Raw genomic sequence first — 26738 nt, 5'->3', positions numbered from 1 at the left:
GGAAGACACCGGACCTGCCTTCTCCCTCTCCCCCATTCTCCCTCCCTTGGAGGCAGAAGGGGGCGGATCAATGCTTTCATTTCTACCAATCAGCTCCAAGGAGATGAAAACATTCCTCCTCCCTCTTCCCGACGGAATTAGGGCGTCCTTTACCATTTGGGGGGGTAGACCAACCTGAAATACAGCCAGGTCTTCTGATAGGCGGGGCCATTTGGAAACCCTAGCCAATAAAGCACAAGGGGTGGGGCTAATTCTTCTACCCAAGAAGAAGGGCTAATCCCGCCCTATGACTGTACATAGCGAGGAAGGGGGCGGGGGGAGGACTGTGTGAGTGTGTGTACTGCGTATTCACTCAGCCTCATGCAGTAGGCACTACGGGCAGGCTACGCCGCTTGCATAGCTGAGGTTGAAAACAGCAGTATCCCTCCAGCACGAAAGGGGGAAAGCGACTCAGGCTGGCAGGATTCCGGAGTGGATTCCCCGGTGGGGTCTCCTCTAGGCTGGAGAGAGAGAAGAGGTAGAATCCCTTCCACCCTCCCCAATCCACGCCTTGTAAATTGTAACATGAACCCTCCTTCGCTTTCCAGCCCGCTGCTCCCGCCCCCTCCCAGAACCCAGCCTTGCTGGCGGCGCGCGGCCTCACTTCGCTAGCGCTATAACGAGCTCAAGGAAGCCCCTTTCGTCCCTCGGGCAGCGAGTCCACCAGGGAAAGGGCCAGCCCGCCATGGTAGCTAACTCCATGCAGATCAGTCCAACACCCTAAACCCTCGTCCCTGGCTCCCGCAACTGATGGACGCCCCCTCTGCAGTGTTTCCTTTCCCCGGGTCAGAACCATACCAACTCGACCTCCCCCCACTGTCTCCGACCTTCACAGTTCCTTTGCTTCTTTAAACTATTTTGAGCCGCTCTGCAAGAAAGCGGCAAGAACCACCGGCTTGCGGGAGAAAAGGGGCAGCGGAGGTAGCCCAACCTCCAGGGCTGTCCATCTTTCCCTCCCACCGGCATAGGAGGCGGGGTGGAGACTAGAGATGCAACTCCATGTTTGCAAAGGGAATCAGGTTCAATCAGTTGGGAGAGGACAGCTCGATGGATCGAGAACAGGAGAAAGGCGGCTGCTCCGGTTTGGGTCGTAAAGTGGGCTTCGTGCACGGCAGGTAGCAAGCGTTGGGTAACTGAACGTTCGCGCGTCAACAGGGGTTCGGCGCTAGAACGTTCACCCGGTACCTGGCTACTTTGCGTTCGGAAATGGAACGCTACGGCGGCTGCTAGAGGCCCCACTCCATTCAGCGGGGCTCCGGCGAGGATTGTTTTGGTGTGAATTTAAAAATAATCACACAGCTGCCGGTTTAGAGAGAGAGAAACTAGAGCTGCAGTCCGCGCCCCCCTGCCGGCGGCTGCCTCTTGGCAGATCCATTCACACGCCTCCGCCCAACAAGTTTCACGTAAAGAAGCACAAATCTACGGGTTCCGATTCCGCCCTCTCTGCTAGTAAGACATCCGGCCTTGGGATTTGTAAACTAGATCCACGCTCCGGCAGCGCCTGCAAAACCCTGCACCGAGCCTAGCTGCAAAAGCCACCCCCCGCACCCCAAAATCTACTCAGTAAACTCCTAAACCTCCTCTCGGGACCTTAACCCGCAGCGCAGCTTTGTTTTTGCCAAGCAAAATAAGGGGCGGGGGGAAGTGAAGTGTCCCTGCTCCTCCTCTTCTCCCCGAAACTGCATGGATCCCAGCGCGATGTTAAACAAACACAACCAGCACGCATATCACCCGGCCAAATGCCTGCTCTTCCTCGGATCTCCGTGCAGGGACGGGGAGGGAGAGCGAGGGTAAAGCAAAACCCAGGGAAAAACTGCTTTTAATTTCTCCCCGCTTTCTCAACGGACCCGACTGCTCACTCCCTCTCCCCCCATTAACAACAGCTCCGCCTACCACCCCTTTTCTCTCCTCTGGTTCTGGCCCGATTTGAAACGGGTGACCTTAACTACCACCCCACCCCCCCCCGGCCCAAAATATTGGGGACTAAATTGAAAGCAGCTGTTACATACCCTCAAAGCCCAGGCGAGGAGTCCTGAATGGATGGGAACACCCTCCAAACGGGATTGGCCTCTAGCTGAAACTCGTCACTTCAATCCCACCCACCAGGGGAGGGACGGCTGGATCCAAACCTGCAACCCAGGACACGCCCTCCCCTCTTCCCCAAAACACGCAGGGCAGGGCTTTGTGCAAAAGTGGAGTTAGGCTGCTGATCAGCCATTTATGTACATCAAACTTAGGGCTGCACGTCGGGGACTGAAGTGAGCTCTCACACGCTGGGGCTTGCATTAGCTTCGGTTTCCATCTGCCTAGCTGCACTTGAAGTACTTTCTGAACCTACTTGTTACAGTGTTAGGAGCACAAAAGCAAAGTTGTGCTGAACGCCACAGAGCCAGTCCTAAGGCCATGGGAGCGATGCGGTTGTGCTAAGACGCCCCCCTTGGCAGCCCAACTCCAGGGCAGGGAACACAGCAGCAGCACCGTAAGTGATTCTTTTCTAATAATAATAATAAACACTGTGCCTTGTCCTGGTAGCTTCCATCCAACCATTAACTCCTGTAGCACTATCATCCTGCTTGTATAGCGTCTTATCTCTAAGGTTCTCAGGACAGTTTACAAACATGCAAGATTAACCCTTGCAACAGGTCTGGGAGGTAGGTATTACCCCCATAGTATAGGCAGGGAAACTGAGGCACAGAGGGTAAGTGATTTGCCTGAGGGCTGTGGTAGACTGGGGAGTAGAACTCTGATCTCCTGAGTCTCAGTCCTCTACTTTAAGCAGCTATACCAGCCACACACACTTTATCAAACAGAGAACATCATATAGTTGAGAAGGGCAAGACCCTTGTCAGTGGACCGAGAGCACAGGAAACTGAGGCACAGAGGGTAAGTGATTTGCCTGAGGGCTGTGGTAGACTGGGGAGTAGAACTCTGATCTCCTGAGTCTCAGTCCTCTACTTTAAGCAGCTATACCAGCCACACACACTTTATCAAACAGAGAACATCATATAGTTGAGAAGGGCAAGACCCTTGTCAGTGGACCGAGAGCACAGGAACCTCTTTTGGAAGAGCAGTAGGAACCATTTAGAGAAGGGGTGAGTGCCAGGAAGGAGCACTCTCTCCCCACTATTGTTGTATGTAAATGTGTAGGAATTCTTATTTTTTGTATTATTGTAGCACCTAGCCGCCCTAGTCATAAACCAGAACCCCATTGTGCTAGGTGCTGTACAAACCCAGAACAAAAAGATGGGCCCTACCCCAAAGATCTTACAATCTGTATATAAGACAAGAGACAACAGATGGATACAGGCAGATGGGCAGAGAACAGGGAAACAATGACACACGACTGGCCCTGAACACCAGTAGACACTTGTATCCTGGGACCTGATGCTCCGTTCTTACAATCTAAGGGAAAATCTGGGTGGGATTGAAATATCGCAATTAATCACACTGTTAAACAATAATAGAATACCATTTATTTAAATGTTTTTGATGTTTTCTACATCTTCAAATATATTGATTTCAATTATAACACAGACAAAGTGTACAGTGCTTACTTTGTATTATTTTTATTACAAATATTTGCATTGTAAAAAAAACAAAATAAATAGTATTTTCAATTCACCTCATACAAGTACTGTAGTGCAATCTCTATCATGAAAGTTGAATTTACAAATGTCAAATTACATACAAAAAATTAACTGTATTCAAAAATAAAACAACATAAAACTTTAGAACCTACAAGTCCATTCAGTCCTAGTCCAGCCAATCGCTCAGACAAACAAGTTTGGTTTCATTTGCAGGAAATAATGGTCCCCGCTTCTTGTTTACGTCACCTGAAAGTGAGAACAGGCATTCGCGTGGCACTGTTGTAACTGGCGTCGCAAGATATTTACGTGCCAGATGTGCGAAAGATTCATATGTCCCTTCACCCTTCAACCACCATTCCAGAGGATATGCATCCATGCTGATGATGGGTTCTGCTTGATAACAATCCAAAGCAGAGCGGACCGATGCATGTTCATTTTCATCATCTGAGTCAGATGCCACTAGCAGAAGGTTGATTTTCTTTTTTGGTGGTTTGGGATCTGTAGTTTCCGCATCTGAGTGTTGCTCTTTTAAGACTTCTGAAAGCATGCTCCACACCTTGTCCCGCTGAGTTTTTGTATGGCACTAAAGATTCTTAAACCTTGGGTCTAGTGCTGTAGCTATTTTTAGAAATCTCACATTGGTACCTTCTTTGCATTTTGTCAAATCTGCAGTGATGGTGTTCGTAAATCAAACAACAGGTGCTGGGTCATCATCCGAGACTGCTATAACATGAAATATATGGCAGAATGCAGGTAAAACAGAGCAGGGGACATTCAATTCTCCTCCAAGGAGTTCAGTCACAAATTTAATTAACACACTTTTTTTTTTTTTTAACAATCATCATCAGCATGGAAGCATGTCCTCTGGGATGGTGGCCGAAGCATGAAGGGGGCTATGAGGTCCAGATACATGCCCTGATCGTGGGAGCCCTGGGCTCGTGGGAGCCCCACAACGAGCCAGTTCTGAGAGCGTGCTGAGTTGGTCGATGCTACGCCCAGCTCATAAGACAGCTCATGGTGTCCAACACCATCAGGTGGTCCAGAGACATTTATACGGAACACATCACAGGACACTGTCAATACCACACTGAGTAATTGAGACTGCCAACGAGAGAAATAACCCACTTCCTTCCCTGACGAACCAAGCGATGCACCCCACCCATGTACTCACTCGCTACACCGATACTGACTTGGACTCCTTATACAGTCCAGATGTACAGTACCTTCCCTCTTAACTTGTGTATATTTAATTTTAAACATTAACTTTAATAAAAATGTTATATCTGGCACATAAATACCTTGCAATGCCGGCTACAAAAGTGCCATGCAGACACCTGTTCTCACTTTCAGGTGACATTGTAAATAAAAAGCGGGCAGCAGTATCTCCCGTAAATGTAAACAACCTGATTGTCTTAGCGATTGGCTGAACAAGAAGTAGGATTGAGTGGACTTGTAGGCTCTAAAGTTTTACATTGTTTGTTTTTGAGTGCAGTTATGTAACAAAAAAAATCTACATTTGTAAGTTACACTTTCACGATAGAGATTGCACTACAGTACATGTATGAGGTAAATTGAAAAATACTGTTTCTATTGTTTATCGTTTTTACAGTGAAAATATTCGTAATAAAAAATAATATAAAGTGAGCACTGTACACTTTGGATTCTGTGTTGTAATAGAAATCAATATATTTGAAAATGTAGAAAAACATCCAAAATATTTAATAAATTTCAATTGGTATTCTATTGTTTAACAGTGCGATTAACCACAATTAATTTTTTTAATTGTCGTTAATTTGAGTTAATCACGTGAGTTAACTGCAATTAATCAACAGCCATAGTAATATCTTTTATTAGACCAACTTCTGTTGGTGAGAAAGACCAAGCTTTTGGAAGTTTGAAAGCTTGTCTCTCTCACCCACAGAAGTTGGTTCAATAAAAGATATTCCCTCACCCACCTTGTCTCTCTAACATCCTGGGACTGACATGGCTACAACAACACTGAATACAAGTATTTACATTGAGTGAGAAAGATCATCTACCATAATCCTAATGTGACTGCTGACCTATGCAGTTGAAGCCACATCACCATTCACTGGTAAACAGCAGGTCTACTCAGCTAGGAGGATTCCTAAGAGAGATTCAAGTACATTTCAATGGCTCTAAGCAATGGGTAAGTGGCCTGCCTGACCCATTACAAAACTGCAACCTGGTTTTCTGCACCTGTGCTACCACCAGTAACTGCAAATTTAGATCAGGCACATTAGTGGTGAAAAACAAGCAAATCTCCAGACCTGTCAGTGTCCAGTCAAAGTTTGCACATACAATATTGGTTCCACTGGTGTAGAAAAATGGGTAGCAATGATCTAAGCGTAAATGGGTCTGTAGCTCACTTAGGGCCTGATCCTGTGTGATGCTGAGTACCCTTAGATCCCATTTACATCAATGGGAATCGAGGGTGCTTGGCACCTCCAGGAGTTCAGCACCTTACAGGATGAAGCCCTTAAGTGGCATACCTGGTGGTACTTGTAAACTAGTTGACATGTGTGAGTTAGCATCTGCTAATGTGAATCTATCCTTAGCCAGTCGTTTGTTCATTTCACATTGTTCTCCTGCTCTGTTGTTTGTTTTTTAAGTTTTCGAACACTCCTTGTTTATAAAGGGAGGTAATAAAAGAGAATCTCTCTCATCACTATGTGCTGCTTTGAAACACAGTCAGGACGTCTGACTTCTAAAGCTCAGGTTTTGACACAAGGAACGTGGCACTAATGTCTGAAACTAATTCAGTTTCTACATCTGTAACATTGGACAATAATTCTTAGTGTCTCACAAGGGTGTAGGGCAGTGGTTCTCAAACTTTTGTATTGGTGACCCCTTTCACACAGCAAGCCTATAAGTGTGACCCCCCCCCAATAAATTAAAAACATTTTTTATATTTAACACTATTATAAATGCTGGAGGTGAAGCGGGGCTTGGGGTGGAGGCTGACAGCTCACAACCCCCCCAAGTAATAACCTTGTGACCCCCTGAGGGGTCACGACCCCCAGTTTGAGAACCCCTGCTGTAGGGAGTGTTAATGAATTACCAGTTAAAGTGCTTTGAAGATGAGAAGCACATCTGTGCTAATGAATTATTATTAGAGCAGTGTGTATACAGTCAAAACTCACTGGTCTGGATCCTGCAGTAAATTTTGCAGAGGTAGACCACATGGAGTTTGTTGCAAGATCGGGGCCAAAGTTTGTATCCAATAGCTGTAGACATTTTCATACCTTTTTGGGTTTGCTTTGTTCAAACATTACCTAGATTGTAAGCAGTTGGGGCAGAGACCATCACTTTATTCTGTGTTTGTGCAGCATCTAGTGCAGTAGGTCTTGGTCCTGGAGTAGGGCTCCTGAGAACTACATATGATATTAATAATAGGGTATAGAATTAAGGTTTACCAGCACAAGCACTCATGGAAACTGTCTCAAGATCGCATGTTCAAAGAGTCACCAAAAGAAAAAGTACGAATGATTTTCTGCAAGCATTTGCGGATCAGAAGAGTTGCATTCAATCAGAGAACAGAAACATGACCATGTGACTAATGTTACCAATTGCTCCAAGGCAATGCATCAGATATTTAAATAGCAAGTAACTCAGCAAACAAAATGAATTGAATAATTTTGCGCAGCAGTTACATTTAAGACATTTGTGGCCACATCTACCCTACGGAGCCTTTGCCAGCATAGCCTCCTAGTGTAGACACAGGGTACACTAATCAAAGGAGTTTTTCTGCCAGAACACTACCTCTCCGCACACCATTAGCAGCCTCCTTCTGCAGCCTAGATACATCTCCACTGAGGGTTTTGCCGGCAAACTGTCTCCGTGGGGGAGTATTTTTTTACATCCCTGATATAGTTATGCCAGGATAAGTTTTAAGTGTAGACCAGACCTGTGACCTTTTTCAAGTGTTCCACATACAGGAAAAAGGCAAAATTAATCAAGCCGGGGGGGGGGGGGGGAGGGTTTTTTCAACAACACAAATAGGAACTCCCTTTTTTGCATTTGCAAATCCTCTTCTAACTGGCTAGTTAAGAATTACTTGTTCAGCTCTAATTACTGTTATGATCTTGGATAGTCAGGACAGTTGCTCACTTGGAATTTTTATATTTTCATCACCGCGGGGTGACCAGTTCTAGTTTTATGGGGCTGTGCCAGGGACCCAGACAGTTAAACTAGGAGCTTGACCTGGTTTTAGTGTAATGAGATGGGTAAGTGATCAGCCAGCCAACTACCTCCATTCAGAAGAAGCTCCTGCCTCCTTTCTTCCCCCTCCACATTCTGGGCCATGAGTTGTCTCTGTGTTGGGGCGAATAGTTCACCACGTGCCTGTCTCCCTCTGATGGAAGTCTGAGTGGAGCAGTGCCCAGGAATTCTAAGGCAATAGGGCTGAACTTGCCCTCTTAAAAATGTGTGTGAAGTTTTTGCACCTGCAGTGATTTGCAGTAGTTAAATGATGACTGGTATTATTGCAGGTAAAAGTCATCCAGTTGAACTCAGAGTTAGCCATAATGCCTGAGTTTTGCACTGGCTATTTATTTGCAAGGGTAAAACAAACAGCAACAAAAATGCAAGCAGCTAGTTTGGAAACACATATTGCAATGGTTAACAAGGAGGCTATGCCACGTGGATGTTTTTCTAAAAGACATGCTGTAGGAATAATTTTGGAGAAATTCTCTGGCTTGTGTGAGACAGGAGGTCAGACTAAATCACAGTGGTCCCATCTTGCCTTGGAGTTTATGAATCTATAAACCTACCACCACAGTAAGAACAACACTCACAACATTGACACCCCATCAACACAAGAACTGAGCCAGAAAAACCCTGAAACCAACCAAGTAAGCACAGTGTTTATTCTAAAAGGGGAAAGGAGCCAGAGACTCAAAGAAATCCACTAGGGACTTCACTATTGCTGATTGATTTTGCATGGAAGGTGCTCAGATAATATGGTGCTGGGCAACAGTATAGATCCTTAGAGATAGATCCTTAAAGAGCATGTAGTGCCACATGGGACACTGGAAATCCTGGGGCCCTGCAGATGTGTGACTGAGATGCACCAGCCTTTCCAGTGACATACTGCTTTGTATGCTACTCCGAGGCACACACAATTCCATTGGAGGCTGACTACAGAGGTAGCAGCTGGGCCACAAGTCTCTGTAAATGGGACCTGCAAAGGATTTGTTTTTATTAGAGTTGTGCCTGTTTTTTGTTTCATTATGACGGATAAAGATGGCCTGAAAGGTGTGTGCGCCTGAAAGCCGGCTTTTTCTCGCTCCTATTGTTTATGTCTTAGAAAATCAGGACTGCCCCATCTGGACTCCCCTGGTTTTGCTGGAGGTCTTATTGTGTGTGCGGATACTTTAATGGAAAGAGCAAAAGTGTTGAATCTTGAACCAAAGGCTTAGCTTACCCAAACTGGCTAATCAGTCATTGAAGTTAAATAGGTGCAATAAATACAAAAGGAAGCGGGGGGGACTAGCTCTGCCTTCCCCTCTGTTACTCAGCTTTCACTATCTTGACACTTGGGATGTCAGCACTTTGCTGGCTCTCCATTCATCCTAGCCTCCCAGGTTAGGCAGCACCAGAATTGTTAAGGTAAAGACCAAGCTGGGAAAAGCCCTCTGGCCTCTCTTTGATACATCACGTGCACAATCCCAATTAATTTTCCTTCCCGGCTTACCTCCAAGGGAGGGGAGACACCTGGTCAGTTGGGACGAATAGCTGGGGGCATGCTGGCCCGGCAGAAAGACTAATTAGGGATTAGCAGAGCCCTCCGTTTTGTTAGCTTGTTATGAACCGTTTCTTCCTTCCCCCTTCTATGTGTTAAACCCTCCCACACTGCCCAGTTCCCTCAGACTCGCCCTCCTCTGCTAGTGGATTGTCAAACCCTGCGTGTGCTCCCAGTGCCATGTGCCCTTCCCCACACTCAGATGCCCTAGAACAAGCCCCTCCCCCACCCAAATTCCTCTCCCTCTTCCTCCCAGCTGCTAAACCCTTCCCTGGCCCTCCTAGAATAAGGTATTGTTAGAAGCCCAAATTATCCCACCAGCTCCCCACACCCCTCCTAGCAGCTACGTTCCACAGTGATGTGAGAGAAGTTCCAGTTTTCTTCCCCCAAAATAGGGTCTACCCAGGCTAGCCAATTAAAAAGATTCTACTGTGCCAGGATCAGCTGAGACCCCTCCTACTCTTTGCACCAGCCTCCTGGGTGACTCAAAGTGACCGAATTTAAAACCAGATGCTTAAATGCAAATCCATCTCTGATCAACTGTAAGTCAAGGAGCAGCGGGACTTTGAGGGTCTGATTGTCGGTTAACGTATTCCTCCGCTTGGGGAAGGCCTGTGAACTCACCCTGCACTGGATGGGGAAGAGTTAACGCTTCACTGTGAGTAGAGGAAGCCACGCCCCTGCATCCCTACTGGTCATGCTCCAGGTGTAGCAGCAGTATAAGAGGGAGCAGCCCGGCTCAGTCTGGGCCAGGGGTTCTCAAACTGAGGATCGGGACCCCTCAAGGAGTCACAAGGCTATTACATGGGGGGTCATGAGCTGTCAGCCTCTCCCCCCAAACCCTGCTTTGCCTCCAACATTATAATGGTGTTAAATATATAAAAAGTGTTTTTAATTTATAAGGGGTGGTTGCACTCAGAAGCTTGCTGTGTGAAAGGAGTCACCAGTAAAAAAAAGTTTGAGAATCACTGATCTGGGCTGACTGCCGGAGAGGAAGGATGCTTCTTGCTGGCTCCTGCCCAGGAACCACTGGAGCCCTGGACCATAGAAGCCAAAGCCACGGAGACCCACACGGACACTCAGCTACCTGTGGACACCCCAGGGAGGTCCAAGCTACAGGGAGTTGCACCAGCCAAAGAACCCAGAGACCCTGAAAACGCAGAGATCACAGACTGGAGTGACAAGGTGGGAAGTAGCCCAGGGGGACAAGCCATTGTCCTGAGGCCCATCAGCATGTTGTGGACGGATCCCCGCTAACCCAGTGGCAGACTCACTTGCCACTGCAAGGGCCCTGAGCTGGGACCCAGTAGAGCAGGGAGCCTCCCCCCCCAAGTGGCCGCTTGACCATACAGCCCTGTTTGGAGGGCAACTTTATTGACTCTGGCCACTAGGCCATACAGCCGCGCCCAGAAGGGTATCTCCATTGATGCTGGCAGCGAGGCCATACAGCCGCGCCCAGAAGGTGACCCTATTGGCTCCAGCCACTGGACCATACAGCCCTGCCCGGAGGCAACTTTATGGACTCTGGCCATTAGGCCACACAGCCACACCCAGAGGGGTATCTCCATCGACTTGGTCAGCTAGACCTGGCTGCCAGCAAACCCAGTGGATGATTAATGACTCTGCCCATTAGGCCTTACTGCCCTGTAGACCCAGGGTATCTCTACTGACTTTGGCCATCAGGCCTTCCTGCCTTGCAAACCCCGGGGTACCCCTATGGAGTCTGGACGCTAGGTCTTGCGGCCCGGCAGAGAAGTGCTATCCTCCCCTTTCCGCCCCCGGACATGGGTCATTTGACTATTGTCCTGTGGAGCAAGGCGATTCCATAGACTCCAGCCAGTGGGCCTTAAAGCCCTGGGGATCAGGGCATCTCTGTGGACTCCTGCCCTTAGGTCTTACAGCCTGGAGACTAAGGGCAGCTTGAAGGATGGGGTGAACTCACCCTGCACTGAACGGGGTCTCCCCCACCCTGTCACAGGGCCAGCGTTCACTTTAAGCCCCCTTGGCATGCCTTATAATCTAGGGTCATTCAAGACCCTGCCATGACAGAATATATCCCTGTATTCACATCCTACACACTATTGTAATATCTTTGTACAAAGTATGCCTTGTAAGGTATCATTTAAAATAATAAACTTTATTTCATTAAAGGAATAACAAACATAATATATTTGTACTGTCCAGGAGAGGGCTAGGCACTGCAGAACATACATTCTTGGGGAAGATCTGGGATGGGGGCGGGTGCTGGGGTCACCCTGCAGCATAACAAAGGCTGGTGAGAGCCAAGGTGTGGCTGGGTGGCTGCAGCATACACAGACATAGCTGGGATTGACTTACATTCTGGAGGTTGTTTGTGAACAGTCCAGCTTAGAGGCTACAGCAGCAAGGCAGTGTAAAAGGGCACCCCAGGTTACAGGTGACACAACTACTCAGTCTGTATTGTGCCCCGGTATGTCACACCCACATAGCCCCCTTGAGGCTGCTCTAATTACACACTACTTGCCAATGTCCCCTGTGGGCCGAAGGAAGCAGAGAATGACTGTAGGGCAGTGCACTTTGGATCATGCACCTGAAGCACCCATGATGTGTTCCCTGCACCAGAGGACTGAGAGCAGGGCCAACGTACAGCCCTTGCACCAGCTCTGCATGGGCTGGGGATGCTCCATGCATAACTGGTGTTCTCAGGGGGCTGCTTACACCCACTTTACAGTGCTTTGTGCTTCTGGAATGAGGTAAACTTAGAGCAGCTGAGAAACAGTGTGTGTGAGAGACATCTGACTATTCTAGGTACATCTCTGGGATGACAATATCCCTAAATCAGAGAAAGATAAAGGTTTATGGGTCGGGGGGGCTTTTGTGCTGTTTTATAGTGTATTATAAATATCTGAAAGGGGAATTATTTTTTAAGGTTCCCCCACCCAGAAACACCAAGACTGTCAGGTTTTGTCTTCCCTGTTTCAGTCAAGGTCTCTCCAGTGCTTTAACTGGGCTGAAAAAAGTCTGTCCGGGGGATGGGATCTATCATAATGTGGGAACAGCAGCTTTGGTGAGACAGTGCTTAAAAAGCCCACCCTTCAGTTACCTGGCTTGATTTCTTTTTCTGGGTATGCTTTCCCCATGCCCCTTCTCCCTCCACCACCCCCCCACCCGCACACAGAGGGATTTCCCTCTGAGGGCCCAGAAATGTGGATTGGGATCCACCTCTGTTCTTACCCGCAGGGGTAGAAGTGTCAAGTCCCTACCACGAGAGCTTTCCTTCCAGTTGTTGGTAGGCATCAGGTGACAAAGAAAGAGGCATGATGGTCGAAGGTGCTGAGTACCCACAATTTCCATTGAGTTCAGTTAGCGTGGTGGGTGCTCAGCACCTCTGGAAATCAGGCCCAACGAGTAAACACGACTTCCTCCTCCAGGTCAGTTTCATTTAGTTCTCCAGTCATCCAGAGAGAAATTCCAGGAAAAATATATATATTTTTTTAAGGCAGAAAAATAATTCAGGCCTCTTCATTCAACACAACGAAGCAAAAAAAAAAAAAAAAAGGTCATACACCCACGTCACCTTTAAGGAGAAATTATGTCACCTTCCCCTCTCTAAGATTCCCCCTTCATCTCAGTGTTCGTAAAGTCTGCAGACGGACATGCAATTATCAGACAAAAAGCTGGAGTCTCTACATTTAAGGATCAATGAACACATCAGAAGGCCCCATGAGGAACTAACAAAACATGAGTAATTAGGACAGAAGGATCAGGAACTGTCTCCAGGAAAATTAGTTTCATTGCAAGACCTGGAGGCTTAAATTACAGTGATAGTTTGAAGGTTCTCTAGTAAGGCTTGTAAAAAAGAATTTATTCATATAACAGGTTTGATGTTACTCCCATGTAATTCACTGAGAGTTTTGCCGTTGACTTCAGTAAAAGAAAGGGCAATCCCGAAATGCTAAATAAAATAAAATATACCTTCTGGCAATTCAATATTAAGGTGGAGAAAGTAAGCACTCCAAAATCAGGATATTTCAAAACATGCAGGACTTAATTCTTCTGTCTTGTGCAAACTCTATGTTGTACAGTATATGTTAATAACAACTAAGACATGAAGAGTTACACATTGCAAGGAATAGAGGGATGAAAAATAACGTCTCTATTCTCAGCAGTGTGGCTGAGGTCATGTTGTGAGCTCATCCCTAACTTTTGGGATGTCCTAAATTTGGCACACTCTGTTGTTCAGCCTTGACTGGGCATTAGCACATCCTTTGGATCAATTTCCCCACTGTTTTTAATTTAAAGTTAGAATAGCTCAGCTCTCAGAGTTTACAAGCTTTTAAATTCATTTATTGTCAGCTTGCTGCTTTCTTGAACTCAGCCATTCCTGATGTAGGCCTCTCAAGCCCAGCCCCCGTTGGCTGTGAACAGATAGCATCCCTGGACCAGATTCTCAGCTTCACCCTGAAGAGAGCCACCTTTCCACTCCCTCAGTCCCAGGGCAGTCCAAGGCCAAACTGGCCCTTGGTGTGATTTAGCGCAGCCAATGTCAGGCTGTCCCACAGGTGTGGCTGCCCCAGCCAGGGACCACTAGAGAGCTGTGTTCTACCCTATTTCCAACACACTGCGAGTCCTCTGCCTCTCTGGTATGACCACTACATGGAGAGAGGGATGAATGGAGGTACAGAGCTATGCTGGCTCTGCACTGGGCAGTACCGTCAGAGCAGGGAGGGGACAGAGTAATTGGCCCTATGCTTCTGAGATCTCACACCCGGTAATCTGCATGAGAAAAATGACTTTGCTAATAACAGATGGCAAATCTTCTGCCAATAGCTGGGGTTCATCCTCTCCCATCAAGTCCTCTAGACAGGTTCCCAAAGTGCATATATCTGAAAAGAGGAAGAGACATTGATCATTGCTAAGCAAATTCAGTTGATCACATTTATCAGCCGAGCAAAACCTGTATAACATGCCAAATCATCCCTTCCATGATCCCTTTATTGGTCTCTCCTCTGAGCAATAAAAATCTATAACCATGAGCAGAATGGTGATTATTAAGATGAGAAGCAGCGTGGCCTATTGGATAGGGCACTAGACTGAGATTCAAGACACCTGGGTTAGGGTGACCAGATATCCCAATTTTATAGGGAGAGTCCTGATATTCGGGGCTTTGTCTTACAGAGGTGTCTATTACCCCCCACATCCTCTGTTCCAATTTTTCACACTTGTTGTGTGTGCACCCTAATCTGGGTTCTGTTCCTGGTTCTGAACTGCTGTGTGAGCATGGGCAAGTCTCTTACCCCTCTTCCATCTCTTGGCTGTTTGGACTATAAAGGAATCTCACATTATATGTTTGTACTGCACCTCCTAGCACAATGGACCATGGCATTACCACAGTGCAAACAATAACTAATGATTTTGTCTTTTAAGAGTAAATGTAAAACATTGCCGGAGATTGGAGGAAAAGTCCAATCCAATGTTTTTAAATTTAGTTCTTAATGACAATTGTCTTTTCTTGGCTTGTGTTTAATGAGCAATATCCAGGGAAATGCACTCTGTTCGGAGCCCTTGAGAAAGAATTCTTACTACCGCTAATTATTTTGCAACCAAAGGTGTACTAGGCCCTGGAACAGAACAGAGAACATTGCTTTCAGACAGAGGCTGAGGATGGTTTCCAAAGCCATGTGAGGGAGTTAGGAGCCAGCTCCCATCCCATGTCCAGGGGATCTGGCTCCTTTGAGAATCCCAGTGGAAAATCCAGTCCATGTTTGACAAAACAAGGATCTGCACCTGATCCACCAGGACTCAGGGCTGGTTAGTACCTGCCAGTATCAGGGTCTTTGTAGGCTCAGTCTGTGACCCTGGATGCTCAGAGAGTTCCACTTTAGTTTTAAATATAGCAGCAAAAAGAATAAATGAGTCCCCTTGTCAGGGGTTCTCCTTCAGCCCAGTGCTATTCCAGTACATCCTGCTTGCTGAGCTGGGCTTGATACAGAGGGGCCTGGCCTGGAGGAGAAGAGGGGAAGGAGTCCTTCCCCTAGGCCTTGGAGTGGCAGGCTGGTGCTACCATGGTCCTGATTCCTAGCTCTCCACATAACAGCAGATCCACCAGCCCTGCCAACGCTCTTCCTCTGATCTGCCTCCAAGCCCTGCTGTGCAAGGGTGGGCCGGGAGCTTCTTTGGATCTGGGCTGGAGGGTGTGTGGCCTCCTCCAGTGTTTCTCACCCTGTGCCGTGGAGCCATATTGTTCGTACTGGATCTGGGGCTCTACCCAGCCTCGCAGCAAGGCCCAGTATTCACGGCACCCACATGTGAGGAACGTGGAGCTTCCTCATCCTTGTTCCCAGCCAACCTCCTATACCTTACACTGCCTCTTTAAATGCAGCTCCAGAGAGAGGGGTCTGACGGGGCTTCTCAGGAACTTGCTGTTGCCTTCAGCAGTCTCTAGGGGCTTTAGGCCAGCGGCCTCCAAAGCAGAGATGTGGTAATCAGGGCTCACCTGCAATCAGGAGCTGTACACAGCTCTGGTACATCTGCCCCAAGTGGCCAGCTTAATCAGGACAGGGACTGCAAAGTGAAGTTTGAGGATGGAAAGGAACAACTTCTAGAGCCACTTGAGCTGGCAGGTGCATCTAGCAGGTCATCTAGCCCAAACCCTCCTGGCAGGGTTGATTTCATTATCCCTAAACCAGCTGTAATAATGAGGCATCTGGTCTGATCTCCAGGGTCAGCGATTCCACAGCCCCCCGGACAGCTCGTTACATCACTGAGCTACCCTCCCAGTTAGACCATTTTGTTCTCTTTAATATTAAGCTTCATTCCCCCATGTTGCCCCTGAAGCTCATTGCTGCTTGTTCTGCCCTGTTAACTAATGAGAATAATTGGCCCCTCTCCTCGTTAGAACGTCCCTTTATGTAGCTGTAGACAATTATCGAATTTCCCTTCTGTCGTCTAGACTCTAGGCTGAGCCTGCTCAGTTCTCATCACCTCTCCCACAGGGGCCAGTTTCCAAATCTCCAGCCATTCCTGCTGATCACCTCTGACTCGCCGTCCAATTTGTCTGTCTTTTTCCAGATGTGGTGCCTAACAAATGCTGAACAGGATACTCCACTGGAGGCCTGATCAGCACTGAATAGAGCTGATTACATTGCTTATTTGACACACAACTATTAAATCAACCCAACGTAGCATTTGCTTTTTATGCAGCTGTATTGCATTGTGGGGTCATTCTGTTTATCATTCTCCCTCCTCCCTAGATCCTATGCTGTGTAAGTTCTTAGAGTGACCATGCTCATTACCGCAGTATGTGAGCACCTTCCAATAGAGAATTACGTACTGTGAGTACTTCTGCTGTGCGAGCAGTGGAGTGTCTGGTTTTGGTAGGTTAATTTTTGTTTTTCTTCTCATTTAAATACAGGTGTTGCTGTGTATTTATAGTAGAGAAGACAAGGCCAAGGAAACGTATTTAGCACTGAGTGGAAGGCGATGAGGTTTGGGATAGTCCTTAGTTCCTGGGGTAGGTTGTTCTACAGTCTTGGCCAGGCCCTGACAAAAGTTCTCTCTCCTCACAGAGGAGCTTTGCTGAGAGTCCCCTTGAGCCAGAGAAGCACTTGTCACCCCCATCTTAGTCCCAGGGCTTTAGGCTGTCTTTTAGATGCCATGGGCCCATGAAGAGCCTTAATGATAAGGACTGGGACTTTGATTTGATATTCTATGGGACAGGTTTGACGTGCCCATAGCAGCTCGTATTGCCGAGGAGACCTAGTGCAGCAGTCGGTACTAGCTGGAGTTTCCAAAGTGCTGCAGGCTTCATGCCCAAGTACATCGCATGGCTGTAGTCTGGCCAAGAGGTGACAATGGGGTGAATAACTGAGACCAGGTTATCAGCTGCCAGAATGGACCATGGTGGAGATGGAGATGGCAGAGAGCGTTACCTGTGGAGACTGCAATGCAAGAGCTTAGCATCAGCAAGGAATCCAGAGCACTCCCACCCTGGAAGCTAAGTGACCAAAATGGAAGAGAACACATCCGTTATTGGCTGTGTTGACTTTAGCAGGAGGAGCACTGGTCAGACGCTATTTACTTTATAACATCTGTGATCCTCAGAGTCTTACGCATCAGTCAGTCAGAGGATTGGATTTTCTTGCCAGTGGCATTTTAGAACTGCCCTGACACCTTTCACCCCTCCCACTCTGGGATTCACTCCTACTGGGGCTTTCAGCTCCATTGGCTCCAGTCCTTTTGCAGGACTGTCTCATGCAGCCAAATCTCTGCCCCTCTCGAGCACAGATGATGCTTCTCAGTGTGTGTCTAAAATGCAGCAATTCTCGCTGTCTAGGCTGCACCGTCTAGGCTGCAGCTGAGCAAACACTTCAGTGGCTGGCACTGCCCTGTTTGTTTCAAAGGGACAGCATTCACACGTGAACCTCTGGTTAGATGAGATCCTCCTTCTCCCCAGAATCAGTTATTTCATAATGATGCTGCTGATTATTATTTGCATTTCAACTGCCTCCAACAGAGAGGAGGGCCCCACTGTGTTTGTAAGTGCTGTACAAACACACAGTAAGGACAGTCCCTTCCCTGGAGAGCTTGCTGTCTAAATGGACAAGACAGAGGGTGGGAGGGGAAACTGAGGCACAAAGCCCAGGAAGTGATTTGCTCATGGTCATGCAGCAGAGCAGTGGCAGAACTAGAACCTAGGTCTCCCAAAGCCCAGTTCAGTGCCCTGTCCACTGGCCCATGCAGCCACGTGCTCAGATAGTAAAGAGGGGTGTTGAGCTGCCTGAATGCTGTGCTCACCAGCTCTGCCAGCAGCCAGCCAGGACTAGATAGACACACTGCCTGCTCAGCTGAGGACTATGCTTTGGATGGCAGCTCTGCTCCCACTTCTCAACCTGGCAGGAGAAAGGAGACAAGTGGGTGTCATGCTCTGTTACGACAGGGCTCAACACCGGGGCTCCCCAGGCCCGGCCCCTGGAAGCGCATTAGAATGGCCTGCTAGAACCCCGCTGACAGTCCACCTGTTCCGATGTGGTGGGCATGGCTGCTGTGCTAGACCCCTCAGCTGCAGCTGCGCTTTTTATCTCCTCTTACCGTCTGTAGCATTTCGTACACGCTGGGACCAAGGCGCCCTCCACTACATGCAGCCTCCCCCGCTCTCTGGCCACCGTTGCGGTTTGGCTCTGTCCTGGCTGTTTGCGGCTGCTCCTTCAGTTTTGGTGACCCCTGCAAATTGGACCAGGCAGGAATTAATCCCCAGGCAACACATGAAGCCAGGGGCTAGAGGGGTGCTTAGTTTTACTGAACCTGGACTGGCGATAAGCCGCCTCTGGCCACCCTACCAGTTCTGGAGTGAAGCTCAACTAGCAAGGAGAACCACAGAGGTGTAATTGCCATGATAGGAACAGCTCCGCAGACCAGCTAGACGTGCTCGATAGACCTCTGCCAGTCTGCAGCCTCGTTTGCAAATCCACCCTCACTGGGATGGAAAGAGACTCCCCTGCCTCCACACCTCCCCTCCTCCCCTCCAATCGCCCCTCATGGGGAAAATCCATTGCATTCAGCCCCTGCGGGGGAGACGGAAAGAAATACAATTTGTCTAGGCCCGTATCAGCACATAGATTGATGGCTGCATCATCTTCTCTCTTTCACAGACTAATGCCCTCCGGCCCCTCTTACCCAGTCAGATTGCTTCCTGGTTTGGGGTTCTAACTGCGTCACCTGCTTCTTGGTATCCCTCCACTGGCTCCCCCTTCTCCACTGCATTCAACACAACCTCCCTGGAGGGAGCGACAGCATGCCCTAGGGCATGGAGCAGCAGACGGCCTCGGGAGAGCTGGATTCTATTCCCAGGTCTACTCCTGGGCGACCTTGGGCCAGTCGCTTCCCATCGCCAGACCTCACTTTCCCCAGCGGTAAAAGGGAAGCAGTGACCGTACCTGCCTTTGAGGAGCACTTTGAGATCTGCTGCTGAGAAGTGCTAGGTAAGAGCCAGGTATTCTTGTGATTTCACTGCTGAGGCCCTTCAGAGCCTGCCTATCGTCTCGTACACGCCATCACGAAGTCACCTCCTGCCTCCACCCTGCCAATGATGATAGCCGCTCTCACGCATCAGTCTGCCCACACGTGTTTTTGCCCTTTCTCCAGCATGGAAGGAGCTCCTCAAAAGTCCACAGCCACCGCACTGTCCTCATTAAGGCTCCTTTCTGCGGGGATGCTTACAAAACACTCTAGGCAGCCGGTGTGCAATGACCACTGCTAATCACGCTGATTGCAATTGGCTCACCATCCACTCAGGCTTCCCCCAGGCACTTGTATCCACCTACTATACCCTCCTGTCATGTCCTCCCTACAATAAGCTCTTTGGGGCAGGAATTCTTTATGTGCAGCCTGTCCTTGCATAACAGGGTGCTGCTCCCAATTTACAGCCCCCAAGGCAAATGATATGATGCAACCAGTCTGCAAACTTTGCCAATCAGAGTAGAGAAGGAGGATGTAACTTCATGTGCAGTGGGAGTCAAAAAAGCAAACAGAATATTGGGAATCATTAGGAAAGGGATAGATAATAAGACAGAAAATATCCTATTGCCTCTATATAAATCCATGTACGCCACATCTTGAATACTGCCTGCAGATCTGGTCGACCCATCTCAAAAAAAGATATATTGGAATTGGAAAAGGCTCAGAAAAGGGCAACAAAATTATTAGGGGTATGGAGCGGCTTCCATATGCGTAGAGATTAATAAGACTGGGACTTCTCAGCTTGGAAAAGAAACAACTAAGGGGGGATATGACGGAGGTCTATAAAATCATGGCTGGTGTGGAGAAAATAAATAAGGAAGTGTTATTTACTCCTTCTCATAACATAAGAACCAGGGGTCACCCAAGGAAATTAATAGGCAGCAGGTTTAAAACAAAAGGAAGTATTTATTCACACAACGCACAGTCAACTTGTGGAACTCCTTGGCAGGGGATGTTGTGAAGGCCAAGACTATAACAGGGTTCAAAAAAGAACTAGATAAGTTCATGGAGGATAGATCCATCAATGGCTGTTAGCCAGGATGGACAGGGATGGTGTCCCTAGCCTCTGCCAGAAGCTGGGAATGGGTGACAGGGAATGGATCACTTGATGATTACCTGTTCTGTTCATTCCCTCCAGGGCACCTGTCAGAAGACAGGATACTGGGCTAGATGGACCTTTGATCTGACCCAGTGTGGCCATTCTTATGTTCTGGGAATGCTGCCTATCACAGGGGAAGGTTTAACTGATTAGATACATGAATCTTATCAATGCGTGAGATGCACCTATCACAGCCTCCAGGGATAAGTCTGGATGGAATCCCTCCAAGCTCTGAAGGAGATTCTCTTCTACTCTGTTCCTGCTGCCAGTAAACTGCTGCACCCAAGTGCAACAGACTGTGATCGGAGTTCAACTGAACGTCGCCATGAGGATGTGCCTCTGACTAGTCCATCACCCTGATAATGGTGGATTTTTGGAACCCTCCAGAACTGGGGCATTCAGTGGCAGCCATGAGAATGTCTCATTCATTCTCCTGCCAATACCACAGCTTGTGTCCACCCCTACCAAACATCTGACAATAAAACCTGGCCAGGGCCATGGACATGATCCCCTCTCCTCCACGCACACACCTAAAATACAACTCGTAGTCCTGGGTGGAGGGGATTAACCATTTAATCATTAATGTGTTTTATTAAAAATTAAAAGTACAATTTTATAAGTGGAATAATAACTTACTCCAGAGTGTGCCACTGTACTCCTCTCACAAGGCGCGCAAATGTTTTTAGGACCACAAACTGTTACTTCATATGACTGTATGGCCATGTGGGCATATAATGGATACAAGATATTACATGGAACAAGTGGAGAGAGCACATTTGTAAAGAAGTTAGTCGGGTCCCTTTGCAACATCATGGCTGCTCTGAGTGTGCAGCTTTCACCATGTGCCCCTCTCAGTGATTGCTGCTTCATTGGTCCATCAACTCCTGGCTTACACATTCTTTAGGGCACAGCGGGATATATCTATTTGGGCAGGTCCAGTTTGAAGGCTGTCCTGGCATCCTAGGAAGCTCCAGCTCTCAAAAGAAGTGTTCAGTAGCTCAGCAAATGCATCGTACCTACTGATAAAGGAGTTTCCCACCCATACAGGTGCAGATCAGTGAATTGTATTATTTCACCAGACTATATTAAATACATGGTGGAATTCTGCCACTCATGAGTTCTGGGGATTGGGGAGGGCTGCTGGGAATCCACAGATTCAAGTTTCTACAGGGAGTTTATCCCCCAAAGCTGGTGGAGATTTTATTTGAGTAATTAAATCATGCAATGATTGGCCCTCGGGTTGGCACAGCTGCTGCAAACTGGGGAGGATGCTGCACCAGTCCTTCCAGCCATCTCAACACTTCCATACACAAGCCTCCAAGAGGCTGCATCCCAGCCCAGCGATGCCCCCACTTGGGCGCCATCCCACTTGATAGGGATCGATCCTGTTGCCTTTTCTTCAGTTCGACTTCAGAACTGACTACCCCCTTCCTGCTCCAAGCCGCCCCCTGGCGCACCAGGGTTCATTCTTTTCCAGGTGGAGCAGAGCGGAATCAGCGGAGCTGCGTGATGCATATTTCCAGCAGCCTTAGAGTGGGGTCACCGTCTGAGTCCGGGAGAAAGGGCACTGTGCTGCCACGCCGTCGCTTGTGTCTATACATTCAACAGTGCCAGTCCCGCTGCTGACAGGGAGAGAGGTGTGTGTCTGCCACGAGGGAGGCAAAAGGATGCATTTCATGGCGGGAAGGATTATAGCCATGAAAGGTCTTTTTTAGCGCAAGGAAAGCCCAATCCTACAGCAGTTGTAGTCAGCAGGTCTGCAATGTGCAAACAGCTGCATGGCAACTGCTGCGTTACCTCTGGCATCACAACAATCAGCTGTTCAGCGCTGTCTCGCAATCAGAGGGCTAGATCCTGCCTTTGGCTGCCAGGGCCAGTTACTAGGGGCAAAGCACGACAGGAACATTTTCTCCCCATCACCAGCAAGGCAGAATTCCTACAAGAGGGAGTGGCTGATTGGCAAGTTACTGATAAGAACTGCTGGAAAGGGGGCATGGCCAAGAGCCCATCTGGTAAGCACACACGCTGGTGTCACATGCTAGCCAGAAGTGCACACTGCTCGTTTTAAAGAGAAGACAAAGCGCAGGAGTGTGTGACCTGCCCTGGCAGGACGGGTCCTGTAACCACTGCATAACCAGCCCTGCCCTGTGGCCTCCTGCCCTCACCAACAAGGGCAGCTGGCAAGGAGAAAACCCCGTTTCACTCCCATTCTGCACAGACACCTTATGAAAATCAGCAGGCAGGAGGGATCAATCAGCACAGGTGCTCTCGTAAAGACGACGTTTCCTTGCTCCCATGCATTGTATGGAGAGAAAGAACCATCTAGCTCACCGGCAACCTTTCCAGAAGCAGGGGCTAAAGGGAGCCGGGGTCAGCCAAGTGGGAGCAAAGAGAAGAAGGGGGAAATAGATTGGCTTTGACGGGGTGCCCATCAAGCCATGGTATGCGGCAGGAGGCTCTCAGGAGGTGTTTGGTAAAATTCTTGAAATGAATTGGAAGGAAGGTGAGGGTGATTTCCCTGCCTCTGACATTTTGCCCCGTCCCTGTCCATCTTCTCTGCAGCACGTGCACCTGGGACGCAGGGCTTATTACTGGCTAGGAAAGCCCATTGTTGGGCCCTGGGTTAAGATATTGGCAGTCAGTCACTGCCATGACACCTCTGGATTTCTGGCTAACGTCCTGTGGTCTGAACACTGCATGGAAAGCGCTAAGGCCCAACATGACTCTGTATCTTACAGACACCTCCAGTCACTCATGCTTCACTCTTGTGCTGATCACAATGTGATCAGAACAGATCTCTCGCTAGCCACTTAGCTCGCAGGCACCCATCTAATTTCCTCTCTAGGGGCCTTATTCTGCCTTTAGCTACCATTGCACGTGCAGCTCCCACTGGCCTTATGGGGAATGGTGCTTCTATACAGAAGGGAAGAAAATGGCCCAGATGTTCAAAGTGTGCATGCTTCTGTCCATGTGCAATCCTTAGTGCACAAACACAAGGGATTTGCACACACCAGTGTGGGCACTCACTCCATGTGCATTGCACAGGAACAAGTCAAACCCAAGCAAAATGGTTGTGCACTTCTGAAAATCTGGGCCTCCAGCCCAGCCTGTAGCCCAGTTCCTATCCCCGGGGGGCGAAAATAGCTTTCATCCAAATAACTACTGTGCACCTGCCACAGGCTACCTTCATACGACATGCTTTTCCCTGTGCGTGTCAGATCTCTTAATCAGTCACCATTCTGCTTCCACTTCCTATGTCCCCAACCTCTCTGCTCCCCTTTGATCACCTCTAAAGGCCAGTTTGGAGATGTGCACCACTGGCAGAGACTACAAAAGCAGCTGCGGCAACTACAGGAAGGAGTGGCTATAAATCCAGAGAGCATCGTAAAGAAGGGTGAGTTGTTATTACACTTACAGACACAAAACATCAAGTAACGTCACAGCTTCATGCCTCAGTTTCCCCAAATGTAAAATTGGGATATCATACTAACCTCCTTTGTAAAGTGCTTGGAGATTTATGGATGAAAAGTGCTAAGTAAGAGCTATGTAGTATTTTTATTTGAACATTTAATTTGTATGGCCGCTGCCTTCAAGGGACAATCTGAAGAATGGTGAGGGGTAAAGTTTTGCCATATTTACACCTTAGGAGACAGAAGTTTCTTCTCCCTTTAAATAAAATTCCTCACGTTAGTATAAAATTGAGATGTATGTTTTCCTTTTTTAAAAGCTTTGCAATAAAACGCAAGTTAAGAGACCTGAATAACACAGGGAGTCATATCAAGGGTACAGGCCATCTCGTTTGATCGCTTTTGTTCTGTTTATTTTTAAAGTTGTTCAGAACAGATCTATCTCCTGTAAAGCAACACCAACCTGAAATCCGGTCAGTTTCACATGGGGAGTTAAAAGCAGGCCTCTATACCTGCCTTGAGTCCTCTTCCCAAATTTTGTGGGTTTACAATAGTGTTTTTACCTCCTCTGTTGCTGCAGGAGACCCTAACAAACAACAAGGGAAACTGACTATATGCAAAGCGCTACCACATGGAAAAAAATACAGACCCTTGTTCCTCTAATCTCTTTCTGTTACAGTAATCTCAGGTGTCACTTACAGCAACAGTGGGCTAAAGCTTTTTTAGAAAGTAGCATGATTTTAACCCACTGCATTTTGCTGCTGATGGTTTTTATGTTACAGACATAACCAATGACAGTGGCTTTTTCATTACCTAGCTCAAAAAAAAAATTATTTTGTTTGATTTCATCTGCTTTGTGATGGTTATTATTTATGTAGCATCCAGAAATACGCGAGGCACCTCACCTCCAGATCGGAAACACGTTCATCTAGTAATACTACACCTGCTGCTTATCCCCCAGCTGAAGTAAGAATGCTCCATTTGTGATGTTACATGTACTAGTTACAGAGAGGGTCATGCAAAGTAAGAGAGAGAGAGAGAGAGAGAGAGAGTGTGTAACTCTATTGGAGATTTGTAAACATCTTGGGGCAGAGCCCTGTTTTCTTACTATCTTTGTGAGATGCCTCGTGTATTTCGTTCTGGATGCTACATAAATAATAGCCATCAAAAGCAGCTGTTTTTCTAAAAGACCTGCTCTAGGAATTGTTTTGGGGAAGTCCTATGGCTTGTGTAAATACAAGAGGTCAGAAACAGTGGTCCCTTTTGGCTGTGGAGTCTATGAATAAAATACTTTTTTGAGCTAGGTAATGAAACTCTTCAAGGGAGGAACCCCCTCTTTGGAAATATTCAGGTGGGGAGCATTAGTTACTAACCAGCTCATTGTTCAAAATGTTCTAGGAGACTTTGGTTCTTTAAGGATCACAGAAGGATTTGCTGCAAGAGTTAGCTCCAGTTACCCCACCCAAGCTAGCCTAGCTCAAGTGAGAGCAGCCACACTGCAAAATGAACTGGAGTGACCCAGCATGATGAATTAGCAGCACGCGATTGCATTAGCTGCGGACGAGTTTTGTTAACTCGCACTTGTAGCCTGCAGTTGCATCCGCACTGCATTACTAGCTTGAGTGTCAGCACCTGTAAAGTGCCGCTTAACTCGAGCTAGAGATTTTTGGGAGTGAATGGGGATTGGGTTAGGGGCAACACTCGAGTTATGTCAGGCTAACACTGCAGTGAAGACGAGCCCTTATTTCCTTTTCAGGCTGCGTCTACGCTGAACTTTTTCTTCAGATCTCCCCGGGGGCCACCTCTGCCAGTGGCAGCCCCAGAGCAGACCAGCTGCCCACACCCCAGCCTTTCTCCGAGGAGCCTAGTCAACATGGTGGTGAAACAACAAGGGATGCTTTGTGCTACAGTTCCCGCTGTTGCTATGAGGCACAGGGCCGGTGCAACCCATCAGGCGACCTAGGTGCTCGCCTAGGGCGCTAGCATTTCGGGTCCTTCAGCAGCAACCGGATCTTCAGCCGCTCCGGTCGTCGTTGGCATTTAGGCAGAGGGAGCTGGGGCTGGAGGGTGCGGAGAGGGCTGCCTGCAGCAAGTAAGGCGGGGCGCGGCACGCAGGGGAACTGCTCCCCACCCCAGCTCACCTCTGCTCCGCCTCCTCCCCTGAGCACGCCGCTCCGCCAATCAGCTGTTTGGCGCCGCAAGCTTGGGAGGTGGGAGAAGTGGAGCGGCGATGGCACTCTTGGAGAGGAGGCGGAGCAGAGGTGAACTGGGGCGGGGAGCTGCCACACAGCTCCCCGGGCCGGGGGGAGCTGCCGCGGGGGGTCTCAGGGTGGAGCTGCCACGGCGGGGGGCCTCAGGGTGGAGGGGGGGCAGAGAGCTGCCACAGGGCTCGGGGGGGGGGGGCGCAAGGTGGAAGTTTCGCCTAGGGCGCGAAACATCCTTGCACATACCCTGATGAGGCGTGGAGCTGCACCAGAGCTAGAGCAACAGGACATGGTAAGAAAACACAGGCATTGCCAGACTGGCTCAGACTCGAGGGCCATCTCGTCCAATGGCCTGGGTCTGATGGTGGCCAGCACCAGATGATTATGAGGAAGAAGCAGAAACCCAGCAGTAGCATTTGTGGGATAATCTGCCCCCCTCCCGCCGGCTATCTCATCCTGATCTCTAGCAGAAAGATTGGCTTAAACCATGAAGCAGGGAGGCTGTGTTTCCCTTAAAAAATCTGTTTATAATTAATTATGACAACTCTGGATATTCTTGATATCCATATCAGGAGCGCCAGAATGGGGGTGGGGGGGAGGTCCAGAGGGCCATGGCCCCATCACTTTTTACCAGCCTAAAGG

General features: G+C 48.3%; 2 protein-coding genes and 1 long non-coding RNA gene across 3 annotated transcripts in view; 1 reads left to right on the top strand and 2 right to left on the bottom strand.

The window, feature by feature from the left end:
• LOC120373703 (paired amphipathic helix protein Sin3a) overlaps positions 1 to 2069 on the bottom strand; it is a 71886-nt gene extending 69817 nt beyond the window's left edge. Inside the window, exon 1 of the mRNA XM_039492470.1 lies at positions 2049 to 2069. The gene's annotated coding sequence lies outside the window, so the exon portion shown is untranslated. The remainder of the gene's footprint in view (positions 1 to 2048) is intronic.
• LOC120373705 lies at positions 299 to 25829 on the top strand. The gene is made up of 3 exons (XR_005585657.1): positions 299 to 2518; positions 21963 to 23879; positions 25649 to 25829. It is a non-coding gene; the product is annotated as an uncharacterized LOC120373705 (long non-coding RNA).
• Positions 18460 to 26738, bottom strand: part of PTPN9 (protein tyrosine phosphatase non-receptor type 9) — a 70657-nt gene continuing 62378 nt past the window's right edge. The window contains exon 14 of the transcript XR_005585656.1: positions 18460 to 18591. The gene's annotated coding sequence lies outside the window, so the exon portion shown is untranslated. The remainder of the gene's footprint in view (positions 18592 to 26738) is intronic.

This window comes from Mauremys reevesii, linkage group 10 (assembly GCF_016161935.1).
Source record: "Mauremys reevesii isolate NIE-2019 linkage group 10, ASM1616193v1, whole genome shotgun sequence".
NCBI lineage: Eukaryota > Metazoa > Chordata > Testudines > Geoemydidae > Mauremys > Mauremys reevesii.
This window is presented reverse-complemented; position numbering and strand designations above follow the sequence as displayed.